Below are 13,182 nucleotides of genomic sequence, written 5' to 3'. Positions count from 1 at the left end.
ATGCTGTGCTCATGCTTGTGACATCATGGCAGCTTGGTTTTATGGATGTGGAAGGACAAAGTGGACAAAATAAAGCTTGAAATCTCTGACGTATGCTTGTTATATTGTTGGGAATGATGACATGCCAAATATAAGGACAGGGATGTTTTGCTTGGGGACTGTCTTTTCATAATTTCCTGGGCAAGAGGCCTGCTTAATTTAACGATGAGCATGCACAGATAAGAACAGACTATCACAGTGCTGTTCATAGTGTGCTTTATTTTAGCTTTAATGTGTAGTGGCTTTGGATAAGTGCATGAATCCACAATTTTTTTACTGGTGGTGGGATTTTTTTTCAAAGGCTGTACTTGCATGTTTACACCGGGGAAAGAGGAATTGGCAGTTGTATTTGTAGTATGTAGACTTAATGGATTTCATTGTCCTCTAACAGAGGTATAGTAACAACAGGGACCCCGTGTTTTCTGTTTCTACTTTTCATTTCATTAGGCTTCTGTAGTTGTTCACTGTTACCTTGGACTCCTGGATAACAGTTTCATACTCATCTACAATCTTTATTGTTGTTCTTTTCGTCTGTGCACACACCAAACCCACCGGGTGATTTTTATTTACTAAATGTATGTGCAATATGTAGCTTTTCAGTGTGAGCATTCTTCTTGTGGCTTTTGGATGGCAGGAAGGTTGTGAGGGCCATGACGAGAGCAACATGCTGCTTATCAAATGTCCCTGCACTGCAATAACCAACTTCATAGTACTTTCTTGCATCATGATTGTTAAATATGATTGCAATATGAAAAACTCACAAAATTAAGATAAGGAAATGAATCCCAAAGAGTCATTGGGATGTGGGAAATAAAAGGGAGACTTGATGATGATTTTTAGCTTTTCTCATGTAGGTACATAAATCCTTCCTTTTTTCATTCATAATCCATTTCTCCTAGAAAATGAGGTGAAGAAGCCTTGTGTATACAATTTCTTTTCTCTTAGTGGGGCTTTGGCTCCCTATCTGCTCCTCCTGTTGGCAGTGGCCACCGCGGCATGTGTTCCAGCATCCTATAATCCCAGGATAGCTTCACAGCTTCCCTCTCTGTTTTTTGTAGTCAGAATGTGACTGCTTCTGTGGCTGATAAAAGGTGATCAGACTGCCTTGATTCTGCAAGTATAAACTTTAATCCCCAGGTGCAACATAAAGCTGGGTGTGTTCTTTCGCCTATCAAAAAAAAAAAAAATTCAGGTATTTATGCTTTTCTGGCTTGCAAAATGCTAACTGGATTTTAAAGGGGTTTTCTAATGCAGGAGTATGCCTTTGACCTGCTTGAAAACCTTAGGGGGGAGGAGGAGTTAGTGTAGCCCACACATCTCCAATCCTTGTCTCTGCCAAGTGTTGTGAAATGTGCTAGTTAGTTACGTTACTGCTTGGGGATGGGACTCTGGCAGTTGTCTCAGATCTGTATCTGGAAAGCAACTGGAGAAACTAGATGTATTACGTGAGCTATATTTGCTTATAAATGCATTAGAAAAAAACCCGGATTATGCATATGGCAGGCATATTGGAACTCTTCTCAGACTAGTGAATTGTGTGTTAATTAGTGAGAAGACTTAGTAAGACCTATTATAACTCCTGGACACTCAATAGTTTCCTCAGAGCCTTTGACATTGGCCTGATGAAGTAGGGAATATCATGTTTTCTATGCTGGGAGACAGAAGATCTGGAATTATTTCCATTCTTGGTGGTGTTTGAAAAATTTCTAATGCTGAAATGGACTACTTAAGGTTTCCGTTACAGCATCAGGCTTTTGTTGTGCATTGCAATCTAAGTGTCTGACTTCTAACAGAAAAATTGTTCTCCTCCTCAACATACTATAGTCCAAGTCATTCAGGTTCATTGTCGTGTGCAAAATTGCAATTGAATTTTGTTAATATTTCAGTTTGAAAAAGCTCGGTGTGTTTAACTACCTACAAGACAAAGCAAAAATTACTTCCTATTAGAAGTTGACATTAATTTAAAGGATTGGACAAAAGAGTACTTGAATCTTCAGAAATACTTTGAAATGGCTGGAAAATGTCAAGGCCGATATCTGGAGACAGTTTAGGGAAGAGCGTTCCGTGGAGTAGCATGATAAATAATCTGGTTTTGAAGGGAATAACTAATGTTGATTTGGTGTCTTTTTTTCTACTAAATTTGAGTTCAGAGTTGATACTAACTTAAACAAATCTTTACTTCAAATGCATGTATGCATGTTGACTCAAAATTAGCTATCTGCCAAGAAGTGGGTGTAGGCTACTGCTTGCTTGTTCAGCACCTTTCACAAGCCAGAAGCTCTGCAAAGTGTGAGCATGGCAGTACTTTGATTCTGCATCGGATTAAGCTATCCTAGAAGGTTTTATCTCCACTTAGTTGACTTGATTTAGCTGTGTAGTGGAGACATGTCTCAGAACACAAGGACACAGTAGCTCGCTTTCATAGCAAGAAATAGCTTCTTCCAGCTATCAGTACAGTCACCTCTGTCCTTGCTACACATAGACTAGGTTAACTTTTTGTGCAGTTCAAATCTTGCACTGATTCCTTGGCTTTTTTCGCTTAAGTGCAAATTTACACCCTTTCTGGATTATTCTCTTCTGTTCCCTTTTTCCTAAATATATGTCTGCTGGCATCGTACTATATATTGGCAGTCTCAGACATTGCAGTGTGCCTCTTAGGGAGCTGAGGTAATTTGCATTCAGGACAGCATTCACTGCAGCAAGGTATCTGCAAACACTGACAGGGAAAAAAAAATAGTTTCCTGCCGCTACTGTTGTATCTCTGCCTGTTAAATGGATATGATTTTATGGGATTATGTTAGCAAAATTTCAGTAGTCTTTTGGGTTTCCATCTTGCAGTGCGAGATAACTAAATGAGACTAATAGCATGCTGCTCTAGTCTATGAAAAATGTCTTTATTGTTCAGGAGTTTATTCTTTAAAAGCTTGAAGAACAACTATGCCCTGCAGGGGCATAGTTCAACAATGAACTTTGGGCTATCATTCTCCTTGCTCGTGGCTTTGTGTTACCTGCTGCACTTTGACTGGTCTGAAGTGATTGAAAATCTGATTGCTGAACACAGTGTGTTCAGGGAAAACCTATATGATCATTAGGGCTAATTTAAGCAGTGATTGGAATCTGCAGATGCATTAGAGACCACCATGAAAGAGAACTAGTTGCCTTGCACGCTTTTCTGGTGAATGCAGGGTTTTTGAAATTTTTCTGAAGTTGAGATTTATCAAGGAGTGCTGATACTTGAAAATACTGAGAGAGGAAAGTGAGCATATACAAAATTGCTTCTAAATATTCCTCTCCCTTGAAAACGAGGGAAAGTAAAGTATAAAAAATTGCTTTATGCAGAACTTGCATGAAAATGCATTTTCCTGTCTGTTATTAGAGAGCTTCCTGTTTCTGTAAGCCAAATTAATCCCATGTGCCTCCTACTGAAGCAAATGTGTTGTGTGAAAGTGCCAGGAAATGGAACCCAGCTTCCTGAATATAATTTTACTATTTTCTTATGCCTTTCTTCCCCCGCTTCTCCTGCAAATATTTAGGATCAAAATAATCCCTTCAAAGCCAATAAGTGTACTGTTTGGTTCATAGACTATCTAGGAAAGTTGCTTATACATGTATCTTGGGTTGGCTTGGTGAGGCTGTTTAGCCCTTCCCAAACAATGTCTGCTTTACCCAATAATGGTTGTTGGTCTTGTAATACTGAATTCCTGGTGATCAGGATGGTGATTTCCTTAAATAAATTAGAATTTGTATTCACAACTGCTTGACTTGCTAATGACAATACACAAAGGGTTTCAAAGAAGAGTTACAATTTTACATGAATTTGCTGAAAATAACGTAAGTCTGCTCTTTGCTGGAGAGGCTTCTTTAGAATATACCGCGAGAGGGCAAAATTGCAGAGGTGCTGGTAAATACTATTGCTGAAATGCTTTTAGGCATAGTTGAAATTGGGAAAATAATAGCTTACACACACAATGCAAATTAGTTTGTTGCACAAAATCACAGGAGCAGGTTGCTTTCGCAGATAAATGATTAAATGTGGTTGGGAGATTTTTGGATTGGAAAAGGAGAGCTTGCTCGAGGAATCTGTTACTTTTGGGCAACCAGTAAAACACATATTGAGCCTGTTCATACAAAAAAAAGTAATGATTTGCCCTTGGCTATTATTTTGTCCCTTGTCTGTCAATACCTGTGCTGCTTAAAACTGCAGTTGTCAGACTTTTCACCCGCTTCTTAAGTCATAGTGAGGGACTATCTCATCTCCCAGCATTTCAGTCAAAATCCTGTTTATAACTGGGCAGTATTTTTATTTGATGCTGTATGTCAGTATGTCTTGGGTACAGTGTGATCTGTGATAAAGCATTCCAACTGCTGTGTTTTGTATTGTTATGTCTCAAAGAAGTGTTACGTATTTGCTATATGAGACAAATTATCTTCCCCAGATGAGGGATTTGTCAGAGGGAAAGGAAAAATATGAAGCAAGCAAATTTTAAAATAAGATACTTGTGGGCTTCCATTAATGCTGGGTAGATTTTCTTCAAAATGTTATTGTCAATTCAATATTTTAATCAAATTACTGGCTGCGAATCTTGTAGCTGAGACTCCTTTTTCTATGAGGGTAAGAATGGCTTTCTGTTCCAGTATGGGATACTGCATGTAATATTGCTCCTGAATATAGGGCGATCCAGGATGAATAGTTACACTTAGATGATCAGAATGATCCCTTCCATCATGTTAAATCTATGAATAAACTTTGCCTCCAGCTCTTGATGGTCAAAATGTTTTAATCAAATGCATAGCTGTGGACAGCTTGATATATTCAGGCAAACTGGATCAACACACTCCTGTACTTCTGACAAGGGGAGAGAGAATTCTGTTTAGAGAGGGTATCCCCAGAGCGGTAGTTTTGTCAATAACCCAACCAAGTAAAAGGAGGAAATCAAAAGAGAAATCTTTAATGGTTTCTTGAACTAGCTGCCTTCGAAGTAGCATTTTAAGAGATGGCTTTAGCAGAAGAAAAGACTTTTGAAATTAAGGGAAGGGAGGATGGGGCTTTGTTGAAAAGTTGATGAACCAAGCAAAAATCAGAGATGCGGTCCCAGCACACAAATACACAACAGTAAGGCGATACCAGAAGATACGGAAAAATGAGTAAAAGCAGAAGAGGAGAAAAACTAAACTGCTACAGTAGACTGCAAAGTCAGACATGTAAAGAAATGTATTTTGAATGAGTTTCAGAGCAATTTGATGCCTCTGATTACACTGAAACTCAGTAAAATGGAGCATAAAATGGATTAAAATTGGAGGCAGAAGACATGGAGTTGAAGGTAGGGCAGAGCAATGAAATAATGTTAGTTACTAAGTATTAGTGCTAAGCCTGTCACAGATGTTAATGTAAAATATGTTAAATAGCCTGGAAAGAAGGAAAAGCGTGGTGGAACTGTAATGTGAGATGTGAAATCCTGTGATTTATTCCTGACTTCTGAACAAATGTTGTCTTGCAGCAGAGATGATAATGCAGCTGATTTACAGGTCTAGCCTTCCCCTCGTGAGTAACTGCAGGCACTTGCCCTCCCTCTCAAGTAGATGCTAGTGTGCCCAGATGTAGATGAGGATCGGGGAGCAAAGATGGTGACCAATGATTAAAAATAATTCTGACTGATTTAGTGGCTGGATTTCTTCTGGCCTTCTGAAAGATCTGGGTTTTTATTAGTTGAGCATGGGATGTTTCTGTGCTAGGCTTTTGGTTCTGTCGGTCGCTGTTGTGACTGAGTCCTCATGGTAGGGACTTCCAGCTACTGTAACGGCACCCAGCCTTATAGCTGTATAATTATGTTGTAACTCTGGCTCCTGCACACTTGAAACCTGCAGGGTCTGAGCTGCCCCTGAGTGCTAGTGCTGCGGTACCAGGGCTGCTGGTGGCCCTGCTGCAGGTGGCTGTCCTAGGCCCTGGTTTAATGCTGTGTGCTTTCTCTGGACCAGCTGGATTTCTGATGGGGCTCCTGTGTGATCTCTTTGGGGACCTTGCAGCACTCGAAGGAAAAGTCAATATAGAGGTTTCTAACATCATCTTTGGACATATCTTCTATTTCTGTGAAGCATGAGAGGCCTTGATCTGAGAGCAGATCCTCCTGCCCGTACCTGGTGGCTTCTGGAGGTAGAAGAGGGAGGGAGGGAGTGTAGAGCTCCCTGCCACTGCTCCTGGTTCTGGCTGAGGATCCTGACCCGACCAGTCTCTGTTCCTTGCAGAGACTGTTTAGTCTTTAAGCTCCAGCTAGTATGCTGGGGTAGGGCAACTTTTTATTCATTTACTTAAGGGTTATATTGGTAGCTTTTTATCATTCCTACTAGGCTGAGGCATTCAGTTGCTTAAGCTGTTTCAGACTCCCAGGTTCTCTTCCACTGTGAAACAGGTATTTTAAATCAAAAATCAAAGTTATGGTCTACAGCAGACTTTAAAAAAACCCCTATAAATTACCTGAATTGTAAAATTGTTAAAGCAAATAATATTTGAAGATAAGTTCCTTTTTAATGTTTTGTCTTGTATCAGAAGGGCTTGATGGCAACTACTTGCAGTGAGTAATCAGAATGTTTTTCCTCTTTGCTCTCACGTACCACCATTCATGATCTTGTCTGTGACACTTTGGTTTCTTAATTGAATATTAATATACGCATTATTTGTATTAACATCAGTAGTTGAGTTAGGAGATGAAACTTACTGGCTAATTACATTCATCTTCAGAACTGGTGATTTAAGAATCAAAACAAAGTCACTAATACAGAAAAAATAAATTGTTTTTGATAGAACTGAAGCTTTTTCAGTTCTATGCAATTATACTGCTAGCCTTTTCTGCAGTTGACTCTTGCCAAAATGTCCCTATCTTAATACAAGCATACTGCACATTCCTTTTCATTCTGACACTAACTTCTGTCATTAAGAAATTACATTTCATCTGTGAAGGTAGAATCCTCTTGTACTTCAGCTATTCTTGTATGGGCTAGCAGTACTATAGCATTCAAGAAGGTTATGTGGGATGACAGACACCTGAGGATGGTTTTCAAGAGTTCTTGGGGATCCTTTTTATTTGCCCTTTGAATGCCTGTAACTTCTTAATTCTTAAAAAAGAGGGCTTTTATGTCTTTAAAATAAAAGCATTCTCAGGTGAAAATGTGATTCTAGGGGAGGCTTTGTAAAACACCTGATTTTTGTGGTATATACAATAAAATGAGAATTCCTATCAGTGCATAAAATTATTCAGCATTTGTGTTTTGGCTTATTTTAATTCTAAGTATGGAATTATGTGAATTTTATTAAGATGCATTTTAAATTTGAAAGCAAGTTGCATCTATTTACTACTAAAAATAATTGTCCATTTTAGAAAATTGAGTGGTCATTAATGCAGAAGTTTAAGTTGACTTTCATCAAGTTCTGGTAACCTGCCCCAACTGTTGCTCTGTAATTACCTTCACGCTCTCTTGGGTTATGCATGATAATGTAGTAAACAGTGTTCTTTATAATTTATTAATCTATATGTGATCCAGTGGACAAATATGCTCACCAGGCTTACAAATGAAGGGCATGCTAACGCCTGAGCTGGCTGTTAACATGCTGTTTAGAGACCGCCAAGCTAGGTCAGGTAGCAGCAGGTAATTGCTGTAGCGCTCTGTGGTGGCTTTTGTGGTTAGGTTGAGTGGAAAGGTGTAAGCAAGTCAAAACACAACAACCCAACTGGTTGTTTGTGCACGTAATCTATTTCTAAACTTCCTTATATCCTTTCCCTGTCCTGTATCAAGCATAGAGGATATCTTCAGAATAACATTCCTGACATGCAGTCAAAGGGGGAGAAAAAAGTCCATCCCAATGGCTGTGTGTGGTCAGCAAGAGACCTGGCTAGTATTGGCGTGGGCTGCCCTTGGTGTTCAACTTCAGTGTGGAGAATTGCCCCTTTAAGTGTTTATCTTACTTACTTTCTGTATAAGGACTTTACTGCTTGTGCACAGGATATACTAAAAGCCTTTTGTTCATAGAAATGAGAATAATATTAACACTGTCTGTATTAATCAGGAATTTAAAGGAACTTCAAAACCCAAATGAGTTACCTCTTCCAAGGATTTTGATAGAGCTTAAACAAACAAGCATCTGTTCATCCTAACTGTAGAGAATTATTACTTCCTGGTTTTAACAACTGTTAACTTTTAACAGTATAATCTCTGCTTTTCTTATGTGGCTGGTACCAACGGTGTAGTTAACTAGTTTTATATGGGTTTTTTTTTTGGTTGTTTTCAGCAAATGCAGTTGAGCTGTAACAAAAAAGTAGGCTTACCATTTTGAAATCTGAGTAATATTGGGATGTTGAAATGTAGTACATAACGTGAATCTTACCACCGCGAATATTGTGTCCTCCTTGTTATTTCCTAAATGCCATTCAGCGGTTGTGTCGGATTGGATCCTGATTAAAACTAATCTTAATTGGTTTTTGTGCCTCATGTAGCTTACAGAAAATGTTGAGATAGGAAGGTGATAGGTTCTAAATGAAAAAGGGATTAAGTAGTTTCACTGTGTATGTTTTATGATTTACTGATTTAAATATTTACGTCATTTAGAAAACTGAAGAGTATTTCTAGGGGTGTCTCACACATCTCAAATTGTCAGATTACTTTTTTCCCCACAGGGTTAGACAGTGATGTTGAAAGGCGTTTGCCAAGCCCTTATTGATTGCTCCTGTTCAGCTGGGATCAAGGCATACATGTTCAGCATTCATCTGAAATAGCACGCGGTATTTGACAACTGTGAGCGGGACCACGATCCTCTTATATGAGACATCAGAAAGCCTTCACGGTCTTCTAAAATTTCTTTGATACAAATAATTCAGACTCTTATTCTTTAAAATTCATGACTTGCACTATGGTTTTCTGAGAGAATATTAACATAGTCCTTTCAAAAAGGAAAGTGTTTTTAAAGCTGACACAGAGAAAAATGGCCACTGTCAGGAAGACTGGGTTGGTAATGCTGCTGAAATATCTGCATGGTGAACGGATCTGGGGCACAGCAGTTTAACATAACTCTTTTCCAGTTAATATGTCTAGGCGTGATGTAATGAATACTCGCATTTGGCGAAGTTACAGAATCCAAATGCTCGCTTGTAGAGAAGTGACTATGCAGCACTGCAAATGAAAACTCAAGTTATGTTGTTCAGGCCCAGTAAGTGTCATAAATGCCCCTTTGCAGCGCCAGGCTTTCCGATTCTTTCCTTTTGCCTGGAGGTGCTTGGGAGATATTCTACAGATCAGGAAAAAATTACGGACATTCTCTATTAGAGTGACATCTTGGAGAGAGTTTGCTGCAGGGAAAAGAAAAAAAATCAGATTCCCTCTGCTGCCCTGTGGTGTAGAGTGCTATTGCTCACACCAGTGCTGCCTTAAAAAAAACAGTAAATCTTTCACTATTTCCTTCCTTTGGTCTCAGGGAAGGAGATTAGAGACCTGAGCAGAAGTAGATGACTTGTGCTCTGTGAAGACTATGGGAGTGCATGTATTTAGTAGTTTTCTATTTTCCACAGTGCTCTGCTCAGCTCTGTTTGCTAGTACAAAAGTACATATCGGAAGAAAAAAAACCCTCTCTGCTGCCCCTCTCTACTTCCCATATGTTCATTCTGAGGTAGTCCTTTGTGTCATTAATATTTGGGCTGCCTTTGTGCCCACATACCACCCTGAATCTATAGTTTGGGATGAAAATGGAGGAATTTCTCTAAGTATTTTTCCTCCCTTAAGAAATCAAACAAAGTAGCTGTTTGCTGTCAAATGTTAGCTTCAGTTTCAGGAAGGAAAAATGCTTTTTAAATATGAAAAGTGAGAATATGTAATCCTTGCTAAGACTGACAAGGACTGCATGCTTATTATAGTCAGTGAGATGACAGGCAAGCCTAAAAGTGGGTAAGGCTAGCAGAGCTGGAAACTGAAATACACAGAGCTGAGGTACCTGAGGTACTGCAGTTGGATTTTTTTTTTTTTTTTTTTGGTACATGCGGAAGGACAGGTTGTTTGAAGTTAAAATACAATGTTTACAGTGGCTCAGGGCGTAGAAGCAGGATCAGCTTTCTGATAAGGGTTTTTTCCAGGTGTGGTACACAAGGGGTTAGAAAAGCAGAAGCTATTTAGTAACTGGAAGTAAGGAGAGAGGACTGCAAGCTGACTGCATGGTGCTGAAAGGACTCTTTATCCTAAGGATTTTTTCTTTTTTATTTTTCTTGGTGTGTGGGCTTACATTGAGAGAAGGCAGGAGAATTCTGATAGCTGGTAAGTGTGTTAGATTTTAAATGAAAACTTCTGAACTGCTTTACAGCAGCTGCTAACAAGCCACATAGAATAAAACTAGGTAATCCTATGCTAATGAAGAACCACCTCCGTTTTTACCATAAGCTTTTGAATGACATATATTCAAGTAAATAGAAGCAAATAATATATGTTTTTGTGTGGAATGTATTCTGTCATCTTCCCCTATCTTTTTTTCTATATGTGGATGTTATACCATTGAATGATCTGCTATTTAAATTATGATTATATAATTAATTATTTGGGGAGTGTGGTCCTTAATTGTAGCATGGTTCCTGTTAGTGTGGGTTGGTTGGGTGTTTTTTAATCCTGTTGTGGAAAACATGATTAAAAAAAAAAAAAGAGTTAAAATCTTTTAGCAAATTGGAGGTCAATTTGAGAGACTGTAACCTTGACCTTGAAGGTCAATTGAGAGACTTCCGTGTTATGTAAAATAAAGAGGTCTGATATCAATATTTTGTTGGGGTTTTTTTTTGTTGTTCAGAAGGTTATAGGTGGGTTGCCACTGACAGAAACTACTGTAGGAAAAAAAAGGAGTTTTAAAAAAATTTTTTTAGTTATTATTTTTACAAACATTATTGGGTCAGTGTTTAACCATTTGGGACATGATGGCAATCTCCACAAATATTACCTAAAAGTTCCTGGAAAATAAGGAAACACCTTCAAAAGCTAAAGTAGAAAATAAGGAACTAAAAATTGTGATTAAGAAAATATAAAGGTTTCTGAGGAGAATGTGTCTAATGCTAGGTGTCTGCCAGCTCACAGCGCTCTTACTGCACAGGCTGCTTCAGCGAGCTGCGGTGCTGCATTGTTCTAGCAAAGGGACTGATTTCTCAATGCATTGGCTTTGTCACGGGCATCGTAGTATAGGTTGTTCTTCCAAGGCGCTTTTATTGGTAATCTAAAAATATTCCCTGTGTATAAAACAGCAGGGGGCCAATCTAATCCCTAATGTAATTTGATAGACTGTACTGGACCTAGGCGCCAGGATATGGTTGGATGTGGATACGGTTTGGACGTAAGCATTTGGGTATGGTTAATACCTTCAAGTATTAAACCTTCAATTGCATAATGTGATTTCCACCCCCCCACCCCCGACATTAAGCCTGGCTTACTCTTCTTCATATTAGTAAGTAAAGGTCAGGAGCAATGCCTCTTAGCCACATCTAACTTGATTTTTTTTTTAACTCCAGTTCATTGAGAGGCTTTCAGTTAATGCTTTTTGTCTTGCATTGGAAATAACCATGTCTGCCATACATGTATGGAGTAACAGGGAAAAGGGCTACACAAACTGAGGTTGTTCTTCAGGGTTATCTGCCCTCATGTATGTTTAAGTAATGCTGCTTGCCTACCCTGTTAGCACAGTGGCTACTGCAAGCACGAGGTCAAAGGCAGTTGACTGACACAATCAAGTTGCCAGTTTTTTAGTATTGGCTTTGGAATATTTTCTACTGATGACAAGGCTAGCTTTTCTTTTACATACCATATTGAATTTGTGTCGAAAATGTAAACTGAGTGAATTTTGTTTGTTGAATGTAATAGTTAATGCATGTCTCATATTATAAGATAATGTAATAGATTATAGGCAAGTTTCTAGTGGTCAGAAATCTTCATTAAAAATATTTGTAATAACTCAGCAGTAACTTGCATTTGTCTATTACTACAGCAGTCAAACTAGAAATACATCAAGAGCCTCAAATGTTGTCTAAAGTCAAAGTTTTCCCTTTTCAAATGGCCACTTCAACCATGCTTTTATCAGTGCCTTGCAGTTGGCAGCGTGCTCTCTGGCTGATTTTTCTGCAGGTGATCTGAAGGACAGTGTCTGCTGCAGCCGCTGCCTTCTGCAGGGTCTCGAGGCACGGGCGCGTGAGGCAGCAACTTGCGTGGTACTGGAGCCTTGTCCACCAAGATTCTCCTGTTGCTGCGCACTTCCCGGTCTCCTCAGCGTGGTGTAGAAAGCAAGCAAGTTCTTTCTGTTCTGAACAAGTGGAACAAATAATCAAAATACAATAATCTCTTCTGCAGAATAATCATCTCTTTTTTTGCTTATATGTTACATAGCATGATGAGATCCAGATATATCTGGGTACAATAAGAAATTATCAAAGAATTTACTACCAAGAATTTAATTTAGCAGCAAACTACTATAGGCTGCCTTTTTTGATTCTACTATTGTGGTTCCTACAATGATTATAATGTAAAAGAAATAAGTTGAAGATCCTTTTTGCACAGCATATTGAGTCAATGAAAGGGTTTTTTTTGATGTGACATTAAACTGGTTTGTTTCTTCTTTCAGCTCATCACTCCCTGTGGTTACTTTTCCTTAGCAAAAACACCATAAGAAGAGTAAAGCCAACTCTTTTACTGTTTGCTCCTTATTAACTTGGAAGATGTGCATTTTTGGTTTTTGTTTTGTTTTTTAAATATTATCCTGTTCCCTAATTAGGACTTAGCAGAGACATTTAGGAATACACAGGCAAAATAACTTTCTGAAAAGATGCATAATGTTTGTTTCCTGATTAGTGGATTGTGGAGAATGTCTGCATGTCCTCTCTGATTCACTTATCTGATATTAAATAGGAGGCAGGTGTGGACTTGTTCTGTTAATTCTAATTTAGGTGTTTCAATTAAAAAAAAAAAGCACATCTGTGTTTTACAACTCAGAGGTTAAAATGAAGGTAATTTTATATGCTAACCTTATACATATGACAAGAATCTGAGTTTTGAAATCTAAAGCTGAATTTTATTCAACTTCAGTTAAGGTAATTCTAATATGAAGTTAATAAGGTAATTTATATTTAAGTAATTTTATTCAAC

General features: G+C 38.4%; 1 protein-coding gene across 2 annotated transcripts in view; it reads left to right on the top strand.

Annotated features, from left to right (window-relative positions):
- FGD4 (FYVE, RhoGEF and PH domain containing 4) overlaps positions 1-13,182 on the top strand; it is a 112,241-nt gene that overhangs the window by 1,117 nt on the left and 97,942 nt on the right. The window contains exon 1 of one of the 2 annotated variants that reach the window (XM_076340554.1): positions 10,314-10,329. The exons of the other annotated variant lie outside the window; for it this stretch is intronic. The gene's annotated coding sequence lies outside the window, so the exon portion shown is untranslated. Of the gene's footprint in view, positions 1-10,313; positions 10,330-13,182 lie in introns of those variants that run through there. 2 annotated transcript variants of the gene reach the window in all.

The sequence above is a fragment of the Aptenodytes patagonicus genome, chromosome 1, assembly GCF_965638725.1.
Source record: "Aptenodytes patagonicus chromosome 1, bAptPat1.pri.cur, whole genome shotgun sequence".
In the NCBI taxonomy this organism is placed as follows: Eukaryota; Metazoa; Chordata; class Aves; order Sphenisciformes; family Spheniscidae; genus Aptenodytes; species Aptenodytes patagonicus.
Note: the sequence above shows the minus strand (reverse complement) of the source record. Positions and strands in the feature narration are given on the sequence as shown.